Below are 20,827 nucleotides of genomic sequence, written 5' to 3' on the forward strand. Positions count from 1 at the left end.
CGCGGCCGTCCTGGGCCCCGCTGCCCCAGACCTGCGCACCCCACCGGCATCCCTATACCCGGGGCCTGGCGCTGAGAATCCAGCGGGGCCGCGGTGTCCCTGTCCCGCCGGCAGGGCGCGTGGACCTCAAGGCCTATGAGTGGCAGGGCCTTGGGACCCGCTGTACCCTCTGAAAGGGGCCCTCGTCCCACTTGGCTGAGGAAGGGAAGGCTGAGGAGGAGGGCGAGGCGCCCCACACCGGTCCCGTTAGGAGCCACGGTCCTGACAAGGGCAACCGTCCTGAGGGAAAACCCACTCGGCAAAAGGTCTGGTGACATCTGCGGTGACAACTGCAGTGTGGCTTTTGGCTTCCATCCCCAGAGAAGAGCAGAGGGCAGAGCTGTAACAGAACTATGCCTCTGCCATGAATGAATTTAATATAAGCAAGTTTTCTTACCTTAATCTACACCGAAAACCAAACAGTCTGGCAGGGCCATAATCCTAGCACTCGTACAGGCTGAGGTAGGACCATGGCAAGTTTGAGCCCAGAGACTTAGTGAGACCCTGTATAAATACATACACTCATGCCTACGTGCATATGTGCACACTTACACACATGCACACGCATGCACACATGCAAGTGGAGTGCCACCCAGCGTCAAATCCCGGGGTTCAATCCACAAACAGAAACAAAAAGCAGGGATGAAATTTAGAGCTCATCTCATAATTTCCATCCAGTGATACATAAACACACAGCCCCATCCTTCTCCCTAAGAGGTAGAGTCTGGCAATTATTTAACTTTCAAAACGATAATGTCTCGGTTTTAATGTATTTATGCTGCTTCAAACTTCAGCTATAATCAAAATTTTTTGTAAATACTGAGAGCCTTAGGGTCAGGGGAACTAAAGCTAAATTTAAGTGGCAACATGTTCGTGTCACACGTACGCCAGGGTGATCAGGAATCCTTTCAAGCGTGCACACAGTTTTGTTAATAAAGTTTGCCGAAGAAACGAGTCAGAAACCAGGTGTGCAGGAGAAAAGAACTAAGAACTTGTCCTTCAACTGGGTGTTCTGGGCTTACACCGCAGCATTAGCTGCTCCTCATTTGCTACATATGATTAGAAAAGAGTTTAAAATTAGACAAACTCAGGAAGGTACATTTAGGAAAAGAAAATTTTCTTGCAGAGAGGGCAAAGGACTCGGGCTTCAGGAAGACGTGGTCACTGCCAAACACAAATGTTAACGAGTATTTAGAAGCAAAAAGTTATCAGCAAACCCAGGGGACCTAAGTCCCGTTCACCTGTCCTGACCTTGCCGTCCCTAAGGCTGGACCATGTGACAGGAAGAGCTGGGACTCTCACCCACGGAGTCCACGCCCACACGAGTGCACCAATACCTCATTGCGGGTGGTTTCTGGTTTGGGGTTTACCTCAGGGTGCTGGGCTGAGGGTGTGGTTTGTTTTTTAGTGAGGAGCTGGACCTCCCAGGGACACTGGGAGCCCACAGAGTACTTTCATTTGTAAAACGTCCACGTTGACAGTGCAGCAGGAGTCACAGACTTCACCCTTGTTAACCTGGTGGGGAAAACACTGTAGACATCAACTTTCCACAGTGCCAAGGGGCTGAACACCCTCCAAACGCTTTCAAGGGCTGTGAGCCACTGAGCTGCGGCAGATGAGAACCCAAGGCCTGGAGGAGGGCAGCTTGTGCATGGGCACGGTCGGTGAAGACGAACCCATCAGTGTACTGACCCAGTACCACACATCCCTGATCCAGGCACTCACAGAAGCCCCACCTATGAGCACATGCGGCTTAGCGGGGAGGGGAGACATCTAGATCTAGTCGCTATATATCTACAGGCACTTTTGTGTGTGTGCACCAGGGAATCGAACTCAGGACCTTGCAATAGCAAGGCAGGTGTGGTGCCACTGAGCTAAATACCCAGCCCTCATTTTTTTTTAAGAGAGAGAAACGGAGTCTTTCTCTGTAGTCCAGGCTGGCCTCAAACTCATGATGTATCTCAGCCTCTCAAGTTGCTGGGATTATAGGCATGTGCTGCCTATACTTTTCTTTTAAAGGAAGATAAGTGTCAGAGAGGCTGTGACACAGCTGGAACACTCACAGATTGCTGCTAGGAAGGTAAAATGGTGCAGCTGCTATGAAAATAGTTTGACATTTTCTCAATAAAACTGTAAATTACTGTATGATCTAGTAATTCCACCCCCAGGTCCATATGCCCAAAGAAATGAAAAGCAGGTGTTAAGCAAAAGAACATGAATGTTAATGATAACATTACTGGTAACAGCCAAAGGGTGGGAACAACCCAAACATCCATCTCAACAGATATACAAAATGTGCCACCCACACCGTGGAATATTATTCAGTGATGAAAAGGAGTGAAACACTGATTCGTGCTATAACATGAGTAAACCTTTAAAATAGGATGGTAAGGGAGAGAGGTGGGACCCAAAAAGCCGTATATCACATGATTCCATTTATATAAAATGTCCAGGATAAGTAAAGCCATAGAAATAGAAACAAACTGGGAGTTGCCAGAGGCTGGAGAGAGGGGAAATGGGAAGGGACTTAATGGATACAGTGTAAGGGGATATTCTGGAGCTACAGAGTAGTGAACGTTACAAACCATTGTGATATATGAGATCCCACTGCACTTTACACCTCAGGGGGTTAAAGTGGCAAATTTTATGTTATGTGTATTTTATCACTGCTTTAAAAAGTCAGTTTCTAGGCCGGGGATTTAGCTCAGCGGTTCGGTGGCCTGCCTTGCAAGCACAAAGACCCAAGTTCAATCCCCGGTACCAAAAAAAAAAAAAAAAAGTCAGTTTCTGGGACCCCACAAAAATATGTCTAAAAGCAGTGTCCACTTCTGGGATCAAGACAGGATTTGCCCAGCGGGCCTCGCACAGTGCTGTCCTCCAGTCAATTCGCGAACACGGGGCTGGTGGGGACACAAAGCAGGCAGGAGCAGCCTGGCCGTGTCTCTGCTCTGAGGAGACTCCCGGCCCTCACCAGAACCCACGGGAGCCCCAGTCCTCAGTCAGAAGCACGGAGAAGATGAGAGACGCCCGGACATTCTGGGAAATCACATGCTTCAGGGGAGGGAAAACAAGTGTTCCCACCTCGTGTTGATCAGTGTGGGCAAAAGCTTTCTACTAGGCTGCTTTGTCTTGTCTGCCAAATTTTACACACCTTCGATGTACAAATTTCACATCAAGGAGAAATGTGAAAAGAGCTCTTACCTACCATGCCTGAGGCCACAAGCTCAGTCCTCAGTACCACCAGAAAAGGCAGTGAAATATTAGTCTGCAAAAAAAAAAAAAAAGAATTCTGTGAATCTTACAAACTGATGCTAAGTAAAATACGCCAGATAGAAAAGAATCAATACTGTCTCTCCAACTGCAGCAAGCAAGCCCACTCGGGCTGCACGGCGCCCCTCCCAACAAGCAAGCACGCCGGTATGGGGCAGCACCCTCGCGCGGGCCCCTCACCCTGATGCGAGGGCAAGGCCACCAGCCAACTCCAAGATGGCTCTGCATTTTACCTCCCCTTGGCACAGGACAGAAGAGACAAGAACTCATTCACCAACCCACCTGATCCTGGACAAGAACAACACGCAGGGAGAAAAGAGAGCCACCAGACCCTGACTGCCCGCATTGCCCAGCAGTCCACTGGAACCCCCACCTCGGAACCCACATCCAGCAGAGACCAGAAGGCTGGTCTCATCTCCCACCCACCCGTGGGAGCGCGGACACAGTGGATTGGACAGTGACCAGAGTCTGGGGTGAACGGACAGAGAGGCCTCTGGAGCAGAAGGCCCTAAAGCTAGGTGGAGGACATTATGAGTGGCTGGATCCAAGACTGCAGAAAAGAAACTACTCATTCAGAAACATAATACTTTGCTTGGACTCCATGTTTTTTCTCCCTATATTTTATCATTTCTATGTTTCCCACTTTGGGTTTTCTGGGGGGTTGGAGTTTTTCCTGTCTTTTTTTCCCCTTCTCAAGGTTTATTTTCTCCCCTTTCCTCTCTTCCTTTTTCAAGTTTTCTCTTCCTTATTTTCTTTTATTTCTAAATTCTTTAAGAATTTCTTGTAGAATTTCTCATTCCGTTGTATCTTTTTTCTTCGTGTTCTTCCCTGCCACTGTCCTCTAACACTGTTAATTTCCTTTTGCTCCTCAGCAGAGCCCCAATCTCACCCTTTTCTCCTCCTCCTTGCATCCCACTGACTAATTTCTCAAATTTTGCTCTTTTCATTCTCTCTCTACTTTCCTTTTCTCTCCACTTTTACTAGTATAACTAATAAGCTTTATGAATCTCGAGATAGCTGGTAAATGTTAGGCTATTGCTGGATTCTGTTTTATTTCTAATAGAGGTAAAGTTGATCCATTTAGGAGATATTTACTATTACAAGTCAATAGTCGGCCAACATTTGGTTTTAGTATTCATATTTCTTCTATGGTGAAGTGTGGTGGTACCGGGGATCAAACTAGGGCCCTTGTGCTTGCAAGGCAGGCGGCAGAACCACTGAGCTAAATCCCCGGCCCCGTTATTGGTTCTTATGGCTTGTCAATACTCAGTTTTTGACACTGTAATTAATTGATGTTGATTTTACTACTATAACCAAGGTAAAATATTTGTTGCTATTATTGGTTTTCTTGGGATGCCAACATCTGGATTACCTTGGGTCATTAACCATAATGTGGCCCATTCCTGTGGTACTGGGTACTGGGCTAAATGCTCTATGACCTCCCATCCCAAATAAACCTTGTGCCGGAGGCAAAGGACAACAGTTACGCACAGCCAGAGGACACCACTGAAGAGTAGAAATTAAAGAGGTCTCTATTAGAAACAAAGCTGTCCATTACAATCAACCTGAAGCCTTGACACAAAAACAAACCAAAAAAGTAGAAACATGAAATGACAAACCAACAAAATGCCTCTAAAACTCCCACCTCTCCCAAAGCTGACCCATGGGACATTGAAGAAAGGAAACCAACCTGGGTGATTTGAAATGCTATCATAGGGCATACAAAACAGACCAGGAAGGCACCTGGCAAGCTCTCAGAAGACAAGGGTACACAGATACTAGGGGGGAGATCAGCAAGTCTACAGCAGACTCCAATAAAAAGCTAGCTGAGCTAAACAAAGCAATGTCAAACATGAATGGCCAGCAAAAAAGAGAAAAATCAGAGTCAATAAAAAGCTCTAAAGGGAAATTCGGGAGATTAGAAATACTATCCAAAAAGCTGGATGTGGTGTCACACGCCTGTAATCCCAGCACTAGGGATGCTGAGGCAGGAGGATCACTGTGAGTTCAAGACCAACCTGGGCTACCTAGTGAGTTCCAGGTCAGTTTCAACTATACAGTTAGATCCTGTCTCAAAAAAACAAAACAATAGGGGAAGAACAAAAAGGGGAAGAACAAAAAGGGAAAAGAAAAAAATGTGAGAGAATGAAAAGATGAAAATAAAGTGTTTGTAGATGGGGAGAGGAGGAGGGGGTGAAGGGAGGTCAGAGGTAAGGGGAAAAAATGAGAATCAAGACTTGATATGTAAAGGTACATGATCCCAACAATGAATGTAATTGTACTGTATCCCTAAATGTACCAATAAACTCAATAAAATTTAAAAAAAAAAAACAAAGAAATACTATCCAAACTACAGGTAGGGCTAGGGATTTAGCTCAGTGGCACCACACCTGCCTCACTAGCACCAGGTCCTAAACTGAATCGCTGATACTGCAAAAAAAGAAAAGAAAAACTATGGGCAGAAGTGACCAAAGTGAGGACGTCGTGTGGGAAACAGAAGACAGAGCTGTTGCCAGTGTCCAGTTAATAGAGATACCGTAAAAACAAGAAGAGAACATGAGAGCCGGGGGTTTGGCTCAGTGGTTCCACCACCTGCCTCAAAAGCACAAGGGCCCGAGTTTGCACTCCAGTACCAAAAAAAAAAGAGAGAGAACATGAAAAATGGATCCAATGGCTCCTAGATGACACAGAAGATTAATCTAAGATTAACTAGAATTAGTGAAAAATCAAAAGACAACATAAATAACATAAAAACTTATTTACTGGAATAATAGCAGAAAAATTTCCAACTAAGGGAAAAGAATCAACATACAGTTAAGTGATACATACAGAACCCCAAATAAGCACAATCAGAGAAGAAACTCTCTATGACTTATAATCAAAAGTTCAATGTAAGAACAGAATCTTAAAAACAGTTAAAAGAGCAACAAATCACTTGTAACAGTAACCCATTAGAATTATAGCAGACTTCTCAACACAAACCTTACAGGCCAGGAGAACTTGGAGCGAAGTGTTTAAACTCTAACACAAAACAAACTCCAGCCTAGCCTGATATATCCGGCAAATTTTTGGGGGGCAGGGGTAGACACGGTCTCAAAGGCTGGCCTTAAACTCACTATATAGTCCCAGCTGGCCTTGAATTTGCAGTGATCCTCCTGTCTAAGCCTCCTGAGTTCTGGGATTGCAGGCATGCGCCACCACGCCCAACTATCTTTCAAAATTGATAGAGAAATAAGATACTTTCATGATAAAGAGCGCCTAAAGAAATTCATAATCTAGCGTAACAGTAAAAGGTCTACACCAGGTAGAGGAAGCAGTTCAATAGAAGGGAAAGACAGGAAATTAACAACAAAAAATAAGGTAACAACGGGAATATTACCTATCACTAATAACTCTCAAAGTACGGGGTCTTAATTCCCAAATATAAAAACAGACTGACAGAATGGATCAAGAAACAAAATTCACCAATATGCTATATACAAGAAATGCATTTAATCTGAAAAGAAAATCAGACTAAAAGTGAAAGGATAGAAAACAAAATTCCATGCAATGGGAACTCCAAAAAAAAAAAAAAAAAAAAAAAAAAAAAAAAAAAAAAGGGCAAATACTATATCCAGACAAAGTGAAATTATAAGCCAAAACGGATCGTTCTGAGTAACAAGAGCTGAGCAAGAGGCATCACAGTCTTGGACTTGAAGTTATAGTACAAAGGTACAATGATGAAAAGAGAGTGGTGTCGGTACAAAAACAGGAAGATCACCGGAACAGAACAGAGGACACAAAAACAATCCCAAGCGCACCAACTCAGGACTTTGCAAGGCAGCTGTGGTGCCACCAAGCCAAAGCCCTGGCCCAATCTGATGCAATTCTATTTGTTGAGTCTCAGTACTATTTCGTGTGCACCTGAGGTTCTGTTCACAAAGTCCTCACCTATCCTATAACTAAGAATTTTATCCAATTTATCTTCCAGCAGGTTAGGTGTTTAGTTCTTTAGTCCATTTTCATTTTCATTTTGTGCAGCGTGAGAGAGATGGGTCTAGACTCAATCTTCTGTATACGGAGACCCAGTTTTCCCAGCACCATTTATTAGAGAGGCTGTCCGGGGTCGAGGGTTTAGCTCCAGGCCCTGAGTTGCTGCGCTTGGGATTGTTTCTGCATCCTCTGTTCGGCTCCGCTGATCTTCGTGTCTGTTTTTGTGCCAACACCACGCTCTTTTCATCATTGTACCTTCGTGTTATAACTTCAAGTCTAAGATTATGATGCCTCTTGCTTGGCTCTTGTTACCCAGAATTTCTTTTGCTGTTCTGTTCCCTGTTCCATATAAATTCTGGGATTTTTTTTCTTCATTTCTGTGAAAATATTGTTCATATTTTGATTGGGGTTGCATTATATCTGGGTATCAGTTTTGGAAGTACGGTCATTTTGAGTATACTGGTTATGCCTACGCAGAAACGGAGGCTTATCTCTCCTTTTTCTGATGTCCTCTTCAATTTCCTTTTTCAGAATACTGTATTTTCATTGTAGAGGTCTTTCACCTCCTTAGGTTAATTCCTAAAGATTTTATTTTTCTTGGCATTATTATGATGGTTGTTTTTCCTAATTTCTCTCTCAGTAGGTTCATTATTAGTGTGCAGAAGAAATGCTATTGATTTTTGGGTACTGATTTTGTACCCTGCAACATTACTGAATTTGGTTATTCTGAGAGTCTTCTGGAGGATTTTGTGTTTTCTATGTAGAGAATCATGTCCTCTGCAGTCATTATAATTTGATTTGTTCCTTTCCTATACATATACCTTGTATTTTTTGCCTAACTGCTCTTGCTAATGTTTGAGTACTATGTTTAACAGGAGTAGTGAGAAGTGCGGCATGGTGGTGTGTGCCTGAGGGAGGCTGAGGCAGAAGAATCTCACTGTGAATTCAAACCCAGCCTGGTTTACATAGTGAGTTCAAAGCCAGCCTAAACTATACAGCAAGATCCTGTCTCAAAAAAACCCCCCCAAAAAAGTAAAATTAAAAAGGGAGAGGATATAGTTCAGAGTAAAGATTCAATCCCCGGTACAACAAAGTACGCAGACATATGTGAAAATATATTGTGCTATTTCCTTAAGACCCAGGCTCTTTACTCTTCATAAATTATATTCAATTTTACAAACAGTTTTTACTGTGAGCATGTTACTTTTTTATATAGACTATATATATGGAAAACATAATATATTAAAAAATTTAAAAGACAACTGACCAGTTTTCCCCATAAGTATGCATTAGTTTTATACATATGGAAAGCATAATGCATGAACACATATTTCAAATACAACAGATAAATATGTTAACACGAAGTATGATTCTATTTATATAGTGAGCATACATTACTTTTATACACACCAAAAACACACTGCAGAGAGATAAGAGCCTTTGAAATGGTAAACACCCCCTGCGCATGCATGCACATTCAAAAAGAGAGACAGACAGACACACACACACACACACACACACACACACACACACGGCCTTTCTCTCAAGACACCAAGGGTCTTGAGCACTTGGCAGATCATGAAGGAGTCCAGCTTGTTCAGCTTCTACCTATGACAAGGACAGAGATTCCAAGATGGAGAAAAGGGGCCGAGCTCGACACAGGCTACGACCCAGGGAACGTCGAAGCAGGCGATTTAAGAGTTTCACTTTTCTGGCTCTAGCACTGAAATTTTGCTCCCGGCTGTCAAGGTCTTGGACAGGTTCTTGCCTCTGAGGCAGGCAGAACCCAAACTGATCTCACACTGGGGCTGCTGCAGTGGCTGACAAAGAATGCACTGGTCCCCCCATTCCTGAAGTGGTCTGGATTAGCTGGCATTAATTACTGCTCCCGACATAAAACGGATAGAAGAAAGAACTTCACAAAAATCGCATGATGAATTGGAAGCTACTACTGCCTTAAACTTGTTGCACTTTTATCAAATGACTGTACTTTGTCACACTTGAGAGAGGAAAGAAATACTGAGCATTGATCAACCACCAGCTCAGCTGAGAGCTTGCAACTGCCCACTATTCTTTTCAGAAGCTATCCCGCGTGGGATAGCTTTGTGCCTGCTCGATTTGGAAGTAGAAACTTGAAAATCTGTTGAATTACTGGAAATGCTCCTGCTTGTTAAAAAACGCTGCGCCATGAATGACGTGAGCTCTTGACTGGAGGGAGTTAGCTCAAAAGCCTACCCGCGTATCCTCCGGAATGCCACAGACCAGACCCTAAGAAGTTGGTTTGGATGATTTCACGGCGCACAGCTACTGCAGTTCCCACGTCCGCAGCCACCGAGGGGCTGTTTGGACGGAGTCCAGCTGAAGAGCACTCCTTGTTAGGGGCGCGGAGCTTCGTCCTGGAGCTCTGGCGGGCGGTGTCAGGGCACACAGCACTGTGCCGGTTTCAGAGCCATGGGCGGGGGAGTAGGTGGTCGTCTGGTACAGCCCCCACCTGGGCAGGGAGTACACCGCTTGGAGCACCCCTATTTATTACTCAGATCGGATTCGCCCTTTCTTCCTACTTAACCCTAAACTATCAAATGGATGAGGGCTTCTTAAACAGTTGATAATATTTTACACATTGGTACTTTTTCTCCTTGATCTTTTAGCTACTTGGAAAGAGAAGGGAAGGTACTGATACCTTGATTACTTTTCAAAATTTTTAAAGGTAGTGAGCTTCAGGGGTCTTGATTCAAGGGTGGGGGCTGCGCAAATGCATCCTCAGCAGGATGATGGATGAGGCTTTCATGGTTCACCTTAGCTCTCCTTACTCCGTTCTCAGAACAGACTCTACAGCACTCTTCCAGGTCAAGCGCCTATTTGGTTTTGTTTTTTAAATGATCGGTGCACGACGATCAGATGCAGACCCCACACGTTTAGGAAAGACGGTCATGACATCTCTGTGAATTTATTATGTGGTGTCTTGAGGTTTCTGTTAAAGTAGAAATAACTGTTAGACCAGGACTCATAGACAGTTGTATTCGTAATGCCTAAGCGTTGTCAGACGATAGTATTTAAAATTTCATGATCTGCTAGTTTTGCATGCACCTGTCTGAAAGCAGTACAGGAAGTTGAACCGAAGTAGGGAACTAAAATTAACAAATGAGGATTTAGCATGTTTCATCTCATTTCTTATACTAAAAATTGTGCATTATCATATTTTATTTCCTTTGTAAGGCAAATCTCCAGACTAATGTGTAATATTGTACAGGCACCAAGATTTGGATATGGAGGGAGAGGAGCACAAGTGTTTGCAGCATCACAGTTTTAAGCAAATCTCTGGTGAGACCATCATAAGAGTGGGGGATACAAACTCGGTACACAAATAAGATTTTGGTCAGAGAATTCTGAACCTTACAAACTGAAAATGTAAATCTTGAAAAGGGTACATAAAAATACTATATATTACAGGCACCAAGATTTGGATATGGAGGGAGAGGAGCACAAGTGTTTGCAGCATCACAGTTTTAAGCAAATCTCTGGTGAGACCATCATAAGAGTGGGGGATACAAACTCGGTACACAAATAAGATTTTGGTCAGAGAATTCTGAACCTTACAAACTGAAAATGTAAATCTTGAAAAGGGTACATAAAAATACTATATATATAGGAGCAGCCTGGCCCCGACATCCATCCGCACCAGTCTGGCTGGCCAAGATGGTAGAGGGTGCTGGGGCTACTCAGGGTTTCTGCAATGAACACAGCAGTGAGGGCAGGAGAGCCAGGGCCAGAGCCACGGTGCAGCCTCAAACGACCCAGCTTGTGACCTCAGCTGCAGCGCCTGTGTTGGAGCTGGGGAGACCCAGGGCCTCAGCTGCGCCCCGCCCTGCCCTGCCTTCAGGGAGTGGCGTCTGCGGGCCCTAGAGGGGTGAGGGGCGGGCTTCCCTGGTCTTGGGCATCTCCAGGCTTGGTAGTCGTGGGTTTGTTCGTTTGGTCCTGGTAAAAACTGGGCAAAGAAGGGAAAGTGAAGGAGCCCACACTCTACCCTGGGGTGGCCCTGCTCTGCCCCCAGGGACAGTGCCATCCGGCTGTCGGCGGTTCTTCCCTACCTGGAGCCACCGTGTCTCCAGGCCACCAATAAGCACCACGGAGGCGAAGGCCACTTGGTCTTTGTCACTCCTGGCATTTTCCAGCTGGAAGCCAGGCCATCCGTGCGACCCTCCGAGGGCCCGGTGGAGACATCTGGTTCCAGAGCGGGGGAGGCTGCGATGAGGGCACCCGGGGCTGCCCAGACGGCTGAGGCCAAGTGCATCTGTCCCTCCCCTCCCTGAATGTCGGGACCCGCACTCTACACAAAGCTGCACACCAAAGGGACAGCGGGGTGGAGGGGACCGCGTGACACAGAGCAGGTACAGCCTCGCCATCAGAGCAACTGAAGAGCCGCCCCAGCCGGAGCAGACTCACATGTTCCAACCGCATCTCAAGACATGGTGGAGGGCGCAGCAGTGCACGCTTGTAATACAGATGTGGGGAGGCTGAGGCAGGAGGAATTCAAAGTCAGAGAGACCTTGTCTCACAACACCCACAACAATTACAAATAAATAAAAGATAATGTGGCAGACACTGCGTGCTGACTGGCCGCGCTGTGTGTTTGAGATCGCCCTGGCTTTAGCATCTAACACCCACATGCTGAGGAGGCGAGCGTCCTACAGCTGCTGTCACGAGTCCCCACCCTGGGGCTCTCTGGGGCTGGGGCCCAGAGGTGCTATGTCACGGTGTCCGAGGGGCCGGTGCCCTCCGAGGCTCTGAGCACGACTGTCCAGGCTGCTCCCAGCCTGTCACGGTCGCTGGTCTCCTTGGGCTCCTCAGCTTGGAGACTCATCGCCCCCATCAGGTGTCCGAGGCCGGTGCCCTCCGAGGCTCTGAGCACGACTGTCCAGGCTGCTCCCAGCCTGTCACGGTCGCTGGTCTCCTTGGGCTCCTCAGCTTGGAGACTCATCGCCCCCATCCGCCTCCATCAGCTCCTGCGGTCCCCGCCTGTGCATCTGCGCCCCACGCCCACCACCTCCCGTGACGCAGGGTCCTCTCAGAGCCCAGCCTTCCTCCTCTCACGGCCACCCATTCTCCACATAATCCAGTCCGTGCTCCCGGCTTCAGGACTGACGAACGCTCTGGAGGGGACACGGTCCTCTCAGACCCAGGGACCCCAGAGGGTGCCCACCCCTCTCCTGTGGGAGCTGCCTGGGCACCCAGCCCAGCGCCCTGACCCACCTATGCCCCTCCAAAATGGGGACGGCTTGCTGTCAACCCCAGGAAGACGACCCCTTCTCTGGGGGTGCAGAGGGACAGAAGCGCCCCCTGACGATGAGACGACGCTGTGCCCTACACCTGTGCCACTTCTGGGCCAGTCCCATCTACTCTTTTGCCTTCAATTTGACTTGGTTCCAGTTGGACGTACGTAAATCAACAGTCAGGCCAAGACAGACATATTGCTCCAACAGAGCGGTCTTGTGGGGCAGGTAGAGTCACTACAAGCTAACAAAAAGTCAGCAGCTGCAGAAGGAAGGAAAGACGGAGGCCCCTCAGTGCCTGACTGGGCGTTACGCCATCCCCAGCAGCCCCTGAAGCCTGCCTGTGCTCTGAGGGCTGTGCTGACTCTCACGCTGGCCAAATCCCACCTGCCCCAGCCATGGTTGGCGACTCCATGGCCACCAAGGGGCTGGTGTCAGAGCCCGGGCCCTGACATCCGTGCGGCTGGAAGGTCACAGAGCTCCTGAGACAGGAGAAGCCCTGCAGCAGCCCCCACCCCCTGGGCCTCACCATGCAGCTGCAGGTCTGCCCGGGCTGGTGGGCGGTGTGGGGTGCAGACCAGAGGGCGGAAAACTATAGTGGCCCCATTGGGGAGGCCAGCAGCAGAAGCAAGCCAAGAGTGTGGCCCAAGCCAAGAGAGCCAGGCCCGGGGCCCCAGGGGTGGCCTGGAGTCCAGGAGGCAGGAACGAACACGGGCAGGCTGGTCCCAGCACGCACCTTTCAAGTTTCACTCTACCCAAAAACAGCCAGATGCCACTGCCCCATGGCCGCTGCTCTTCTGTTCCAGGGTGGTGGTGGATTGACGTGTCAGCCTGAGTAAGTGAAGCCCAACTAAACGACTCGGCATTGCTCAGAGGGGAGGATTATCACAAGAATGGTACACAGGGGAAACAAGGAAGGCAGGCTCGCTTCTGTCTCCTCGCAGGGGCTGCAGTCTCCTCCGTCACCGTGGACATCGTCTCCTGGCTTCCAGCACAGACCCTTCAGCCTCCTGATATGGACTCGCCCAGGACACTGCAGTGAGCTCCAGGCCTTCGACGGGTAACCGGATCCTTCGGGTCTCCAGTGCACAGATGGCCTTTCTGCTCTCTTCCACACCCCACTCTGTGGGCGGCCACTGGATAGCAATCCTGGAAGTTCTTATACATTTGTGTATCTTGTATTAAATCTTGTCGCCTCTAGTAAGTACTGACTGATACACTCGGGCAGCAGGCAGCAGGCGCTTTTGCTGGCTGCACTCACAACCTCCTCACTTTCCAGCCCAAGAGCCCTCCCAGTGAGGCTGTTTAAATCTCCTTTGTACAGAGGAACAAACCAAAGCACAGGCAGGTGGCCAGTCCCAGAGGAAGTGGACATTGGCTTTGAAGGCCTGCAATGCTGGATCTGTCGGGTGTGACCTGCAGCCAAGTCTTAAGGCTGGGCCCAAGAAAAATAAAAGTGTCAGGAGATGGAGATGACAGATTAGGAAGGGAAGCAGCCAGTGGCCGCCCTGCTTCCATACCAGGGGTCCGGACCGCTGGGGTGCAGGGCAGGCTAAGCAAGGATTCCCTGCATCTCAGGCCTCCAGGCCCGCCCTTCTCAGGTTCCCAGCCTCTGCCCAGGGTGCCCAGGGCCGTCTCCAGCGGGAATGCAGCTGCTGGAAGCAGGTGGTGGGGAGCACTGTCTGGTGGGTGCCACCTCCTTCCTCTTCCCTGGGGGCCCTGCAGGTCCAGGTGCTGATCCAACCCCACAAGACAACTGGTGGCAGCCCCTAAACCTCTGAATCATTTGCTTTTTTTTTACCAAGAACACAGCAAAGAGGGCCTTGGCCTGACAAGAGTGGGGCTCTGGGTGCATGCCGGCTGCTCTCAGCCACAGGATCAGGCTGCGGTGACCTCAGGTGACTTCCCTGGGTGCTGCAAAGCATGCGATCTGGAGAGTGCACCCGGCAGGACCCCTGTGCGGTCCTGACAACCCTCCATTACCAGCCTGGAGCGCAGCCCCTTCGAGGGGGCAGGTGGAATCCCAGGCAGCCTAGCAGCTAGCTGGTCCCCTGCTCCTGGAAACCGCTTCTGGCCTCAGTGCACTTTGAAGGCAGAGAAGGTCAAGTCCCTCCACAGCCAGCCCCACGGCCCCACCTGCTGCCCAGAGCACGATGGTCAGTGGGGGTGAGGAGCCCGTTCACTTGATAGGCCGCACTGACTTGGGCACTGCCCCGAGGCGGGCAGCGGGTGGGGGTCAGACAGAGCAGAGCCTGCAGGCCACCTCTGAGCCGCTGAGACACGAACATCCAGACCACTAATTCAGAGGCCACCGCATGGTGGGGGGAGCAGCCAACACAAGGCAGGCAGATGGCAGGGGCAGCTCCTTGGGCAGGTGAGACCGCCCCTGCCTAGTGGTCAGCTGGCAACCTCGTGCAGCCCCAAGCACTGGGGTGTACGTGGGACAAGCCTGCCAAAGCAGGCCCCATTCACACAGCATCCCTCTTGCCTTTCAGGGAGAAGCACCTCGAGTCCCTTCCAGTAGGGTACCAGAGGCCAGGGCTGCCCCCAAGAAAGCCAGGCGTGGATCTCCAAAGTGAGCGCCTTGTGGCTTCACTCCAGCTCCACGGTGAGGGACTCACTGCTCACTTCTGAGTCCACAATCTTGAGACAAAACCTCAGGACCCCGGCGTGGAAGCCTAGGTGTCCTCCAGGGCACAGTTAGGGCCAGGCATGCACCACTCCCATCCCAGCCTCCCCCGGGGCCTGCCATCCTGCCTGTGCTGGAGACTGGCAGGGCAAAATCACACCGGCAGAGGAAGGGGCTGTCGGTGTCACGGAGCCAGGGCTCTCCACTCTGTGCTCTGAGCCAGTGCTCACACCCCTCACCTCCCCGGCGTCCTCCCAGACTCACACTGCAGGACCCCAACATGGACACACAGAGAACCCATGACAACAGCAAGGGCACACTTCAGTGTCTAGGGCGAGGAGGGACCAGAGCAGACTCTGCCATCCTTTAAGGGTCTCCTGTCAGGAAAATAGTGGAGTTTTGAGGCAGGAGTAAAACAAAGAATCTTCTTTGCCCATGGACCTTCTGAGGGCATCTGCTCTCTCTACCAAAACTCAAGATGAGGGTGCGGGGTAATGGAGCAAGAAAGCTCTGGGTACAGGACCCAGAGCGTGAGCTAAAAGATTCTCTGTCCCCAGGGACCCTGTGCCATTTCCTGCCCTAGGCACATCCCACTGGAACTCAATTGATGGCACAGTGACACCCCCCATGGGGTCACAGGGCAGAGCCGACACCTCCCCTGTGCTACAGAGGCCACAGCCGCCTGCAGGCTGCCAAGTGGCCTTCCCCCATCCGCAGCTCGGGACGGACAAATCACCCAACCCGCCAGCCACCCCCTCTCGTCTGGCCCGGGCCTCCGCATGCTGGAGGTCCGAGCGCGCGTGTGCACTCAGGAAGCACCAGTCACTCCCAGGCCTGCCCCACATGTGCCACATCAAACAGTCCAGCACGACACAGAGAAGCAGGCCCAGTCCGCCAGCCGCGCTCTCAGCCACCCACTGCCCCTCCCAAAGGAGCTGCACCCCGTCAGCCCGTGGGGTACTGGAAGCTTGCACCCGCGGCAAGAGCCCTCTGCCTCAGCCCCCTTCACAGCTCCAGAGGCGGAGGGGGACAAGGGGACAGAAGTGGTACCTGGGAAAGAGGATTCTTTCTTTCCCAGACTTCCCGCACCAACATGGAAACAGTGGTCCCATTTGCAGTGTATTTGCCCACCGAGACTCAAGGGTGCAAGAAGAACCGGCCTCCAAACGTTCAAATACACAATAGACCGAAAAGGGAACGGGGCCCAGGAAACCGCCTGCCTGTGCCCAGCAGAGGTTCTGCAGCACCAAAACGGGCATCTGGCAAATGCTGGAGGTGGGGAGCCATGGACCCCTTCCTGTAACTGCTGCCCCGCAGCCTCCCTTCCTGGAACGGCACCTGGCCCTACCCCTGGCAGTGGGGCGGTCACACCTGCAGAGACCTGTCCCGTCTGCGGGGTGCGTCGGGGCAAACCCTGCCAAGGGTAGCGGGACCCGTGACTAAAGACCACCTTGGCGCTGGTGTGATGCGCACTTAGGATGGAGGGGAGGAGGCAGTCACAACAGAATGGGACTGGTCTGACCAAGAGGCCAGAGAAGTCCCAGTTTGACTATATTGTTTCTTTGATACACAGAAAAGAAAGCTTGAAATAGAAATCAGTGGAACTGATTGGAAAGAGCAGGCTCGGTGAACATCCAGTCGGTGGCCCGGGCAGCGAGCAGCCACTATGGGGACGGCTCACCTGTGCTGTGACACACCTGGGGTCCTGTGGGGTCCTGTGAGGCCCGAGGGGCCTGGTGATGAGGGCCAGGAAAGTCATTCTCTCAAAGCAGCGTGCTCACTAACTATTTCTAATGCACCAGGTTATTAATTCTTCAGTCAGCTTCCATGGATTTTTTTCCACTCCACCTATGAATGGAATTGCACAGACTTGTCCTTCTGTGCCCGGCTTATTTTACCTCAAACAATGTCCTCTGGGTGCGTTCGTCTCATTCGTACCAAGACTGCTCCTACCCTAAAGACACAGGTATTTGAAGTGTTGGATAGGCTGTCATTCCAGTGCGGACGTCTCCCAACCACCCACCTGGACCCCAAACGTGTACCCACAAGGAAGGCAGAGCTATGCACAGTGACTCGTTAGTGACCCGCGGTCTTCGGAAGCAGAATGGGCTCAGCTGTCTTTCAAGCGCCTTTCACAGGATCCTGACTCAGACACGGAAGTGACAGGTGCCAAGAAGCGGGGAGGACCTCCGGGAGACAGACCGCAGTGCAGGCACCCATGTGCCTCGGCGCCGCCCACCCTGCAGAAGAGCGTGAGGAAGGCGCAGAGCAGTCCCCTCACGGCTGCCGGGGGCTCTGGGGATCCACACTTCCATTCTCAGCACCTGCCCTTTCCACCGTCCCCAGGGTCACACAGGTGCTGCTGCCACAGCTGGCCCTCGTTCAGGGACCCTGCTCCCCAGCAGTACCCTCTGCTGGGCTCGTGACCCACAACTCCCAGCAGACACCTCAGAGGGCCCAGGGTCAGCGCCACAGCCTCGCAGCATCTTGTGTGCACACACGCATGCACACACACACACACACACACACCCTTGTTAGTGCATTCCGGCATTCACACCCCAGCTTTGCTCTCCTAATCCAAAGCTGTGGCCACACAGAGTGCCATCCTCTCAGGCCGAGCCGGCAGCTCAGGGAGCACACTCATAGTATGGCTGGGTTTCCAAGGGTCACACCTTCCCCAGCTTCCAGATCCCTGAGCAGGCCTTGCCTTCGGCCATGCCCCTGGCCCTGGGGCCAGAAGGTCGTGCCAGTCGAGTCTCTTGGGGTGATGGGGGGCCCACAGCTGCCCATGCCCCCAGACCAGCTTCCAGGCCAAGCCACAAGTATCCAGGGACTTCGCATCCGCTTCCTGTCAGTAGGACTCTTGACCATTCCGGGACACTGTGCTCCTTTCTGGGGTCCCTACTTCAACCTGCCGGACTCACCAACAAAAGGGGAGACAGGCTGTGCTCACAGATGCAGCACACCTCAAGCCAAGACAGAGCACTGGGCAGACCGACTCCCTGGGTCACCTGGGAGCAGGAAGGCTCCTCTGGAAAATCCTGGTGACAAAGAAGCCCAGGCCCTCTGCACAGGAAACACGGCGGTTAGAGATGTGAGAGACCAGGAAAGGGACGCCTGAGGGAAGAGCCCACAGCCATGGAGCAGGAAGACCATTGAAGAAGGGGCCCGGTGGGCTGCTGAGGTGCAGGTGGCCCATGGAGGCCCATCTCCCTTTGTACCCAGGCCTGGGGCTCTGCAGAGAAATCCCCAGGCTGAGTTCCAGAGCCAGAGCTAAGAAATCCCAGGCCTTATATTAGAGCCCCTGTCCCCCCAAAAATGGTACCAGTCAAGGCTCTACTCAAGGTTTCCTGCCACCACAGAAGGACACACACCACCCCTGGGCTGCCACCAAGCCCTCCACACAGCTGAATGGCACAGGGTCCTGGTCTCCTTGGGCTGCAGTTTGCCCAGAGATCCAGCGAGCAAAGTAGCAGACACAAGTCACCAGAGGCAGCCCTGAGGAGCCTCACACTTGATAGTTCTCTGAGGAACCAAGCTTCCTCTGCTGTCACAAAGGTGAGGGGACTTTGGGCACAGCCCCAGCTGCTGAGCTGGGTTTTTGCCCGACTGGGAAGTGCAGGTGGTTCTCCAGCAAAATCCCAGAGCCCTGAGGGGCGAGTCCAAGGTGCTCCAGGTCTCAGCTCCAGCTCCACACAGCCCTCCTTGCCCTCTCCCCTGCGGGCCTCGGGGACTAAGGCTTCTCTGCCTACAAGCCCAGCAGAGGGGCACTGGAGGAAGCCAGGCGTCCTGGGCCCAGGGTCCCTCTGAGATCTGCTGCAGTGGCTCCTTCTGAGGAGCCTATGAAGGGAAGCACAGCTCCTCGGAGACCCTGCCAGGGCCCTTTCTGCACACCCCGGCCTCAGCCTCGCCTCCCCTGGAGGAGGGCAAGGAAGGCACCATAACAGCAACTCCTGCCTCAGGCTCCTCCAGCTGCCCCTGCCCTTCCTCCTGTGCAAGCCCAGGGGGGACTCGGAAAGAAAGGGAGGACCCTAGCCCTTCGCGTCCCACTAACTCCGCTGGAGCAGCAGCTGCCACTTTTGCCTTCCGCACCGCCCCAGGACAGCAAGAATGGGGTCCTTCACCCCATGAACATGGATGCCCATGTTGCTCCTCCGGCCTGTGCCTTCACAACACATGGCAGTGCCCGCTTCCTCCCTGGGCTGCTGATTGTCCCCCAAAACAAGGACCAGACTGAAGATTCAGCCTCAGCCTCCCACCAAGCAGGCTGGGTCCCCAGTGTCTGACGATGGCTTAGCCTACCATATCCAGGGGACGGATTCAGCTGGTATTTGCTATTACAATTATGGTTGGGTGCAGGTGGTGTGATCGTAGGTGCCAGGTGTCCCTTTTCTGATTTCTGATTTCGCTCCATCTTTCCACATCCTTGAGCAGGTGGCTGGCACCCCAGGGGCACTGGTGACTACGGGACAGGCAGCACCCAATTTGTGGCTCATTCAGCAGGGTGAAGGGAGCACAGGGCTTTGGGCTGGTGATCTGAGCAGGGTAGACAGAAGATGCCAGGCAGCAGGGCACACGTACTTTCTGGGCAAGTGGATCGCTACAGATTCTTACTGTTATCAGGGAAAAGTTGAAGTGGAAGCCCAGGCTGTCTGCGGGTGGGGCCTGGAGCGAAGTGGTTGGGAAGGGAAAGATTTTGAACACAGCAGGGACCCCGTGTCCCCTTAGCAGAGGCAGCAGGCCTCGGGGTGGGTCCAGTCCCTTTTGGAAAGACTGCATCCCAACTGGTGGGTGTCCACTCTTGTGTGCCCACGCCCAGACGCAGCCCTGTGGGGTCAGCGGGTGCCTGGAGCTCACCACCTGGGTCACCAGGCTGCCAACCAGGATGGGAGGTGGAGTGGGCAGAGGAGCTCTTCACTGGCCAGGCCCGTCTGGCCATGCACTCACGGTGGGCTTTACTGATGATGGCAGACGAGGATGGGTGGCTGGTGACCAGGCTGGTGGCCCTGAGGTCCGGCCCCCTAGAGGACAAGGTGTTGGTGGGGAGAAAGAACCTGGGAGTCCGGCTCCAAACCTTCCTTTTGTTAAGTCTGCAACTTCCCTGTTGACCCTTGATCTGGTGACACTGCACACTGCCCCGACAGGTGACAAAAGGGGACTGAAGGATGTGGCCTCACATCTCTGTGCTGAGGGGGGTAGGGTGGTGTTTGCAGGGGCTGAGTTCCGAATCAGTAATCTGGGGTCAGTGTGACTTCTGCTGGGTAATTTTGGGCATTAAACAGTCCTAGGGAGGGGAGAACAGGAGTGGGCAGTCAGAAGGCCTGGTCCTGATCAGGTGACAGCAGAGGGTGACAAAGGCACACAGAGTGACAAGGACTGTCACGTGGGCTGGAAGCCCTGGACGAAGGGCAGTGGGGTGGGTCCTGGATCCCCAGGAGGAGGCTGAAGTTTGCTAGGCAGCCTCAGCGGCACCGCTGAATGCCCCGGGCACCTGGGAGGTCATCTGGGGCCAGTGAGGAATGCGTAGGGATGAGGCCCTTACTCGGGCTGGCCAAGGCGTGGGATGGGATAAGGAGGAGAGAGAAGCAACTCTCTGGGGTGCCCGCCCACCAGCTAGCCCGGTCCCATCCCACTGTGGGTGGCAGCC

The 20,827-nt window shown here is 51.6% G+C and overlaps 1 long non-coding RNA gene across 1 annotated transcript; it reads right to left on the bottom strand.

Moving 5' to 3' along the window:
* Positions 1-2,807: 2,807 nt before the first annotated feature.
* Positions 2,808-12,140, bottom strand: LOC109117865. Its single transcript, XR_002025180.1, has 3 exons — positions 11,370-12,140; positions 9,962-10,252; positions 2,808-3,304 (listed from the first exon to the last, which is right to left on the bottom strand). It is a non-coding gene; the product is annotated as an uncharacterized LOC109117865 (long non-coding RNA).
* Positions 12,141-20,827: the final 8,687 nt, after the last annotated feature.

The sequence above is a fragment of the Fukomys damarensis genome, unplaced genomic scaffold (genome assembly GCF_012274545.1).
Source record: "Fukomys damarensis isolate Sample0158 unplaced genomic scaffold, DMR_v1.0_HiC HiC_scaffold_23, whole genome shotgun sequence".
NCBI lineage: Eukaryota > Metazoa > Chordata > Mammalia > Rodentia > Bathyergidae > Fukomys > Fukomys damarensis.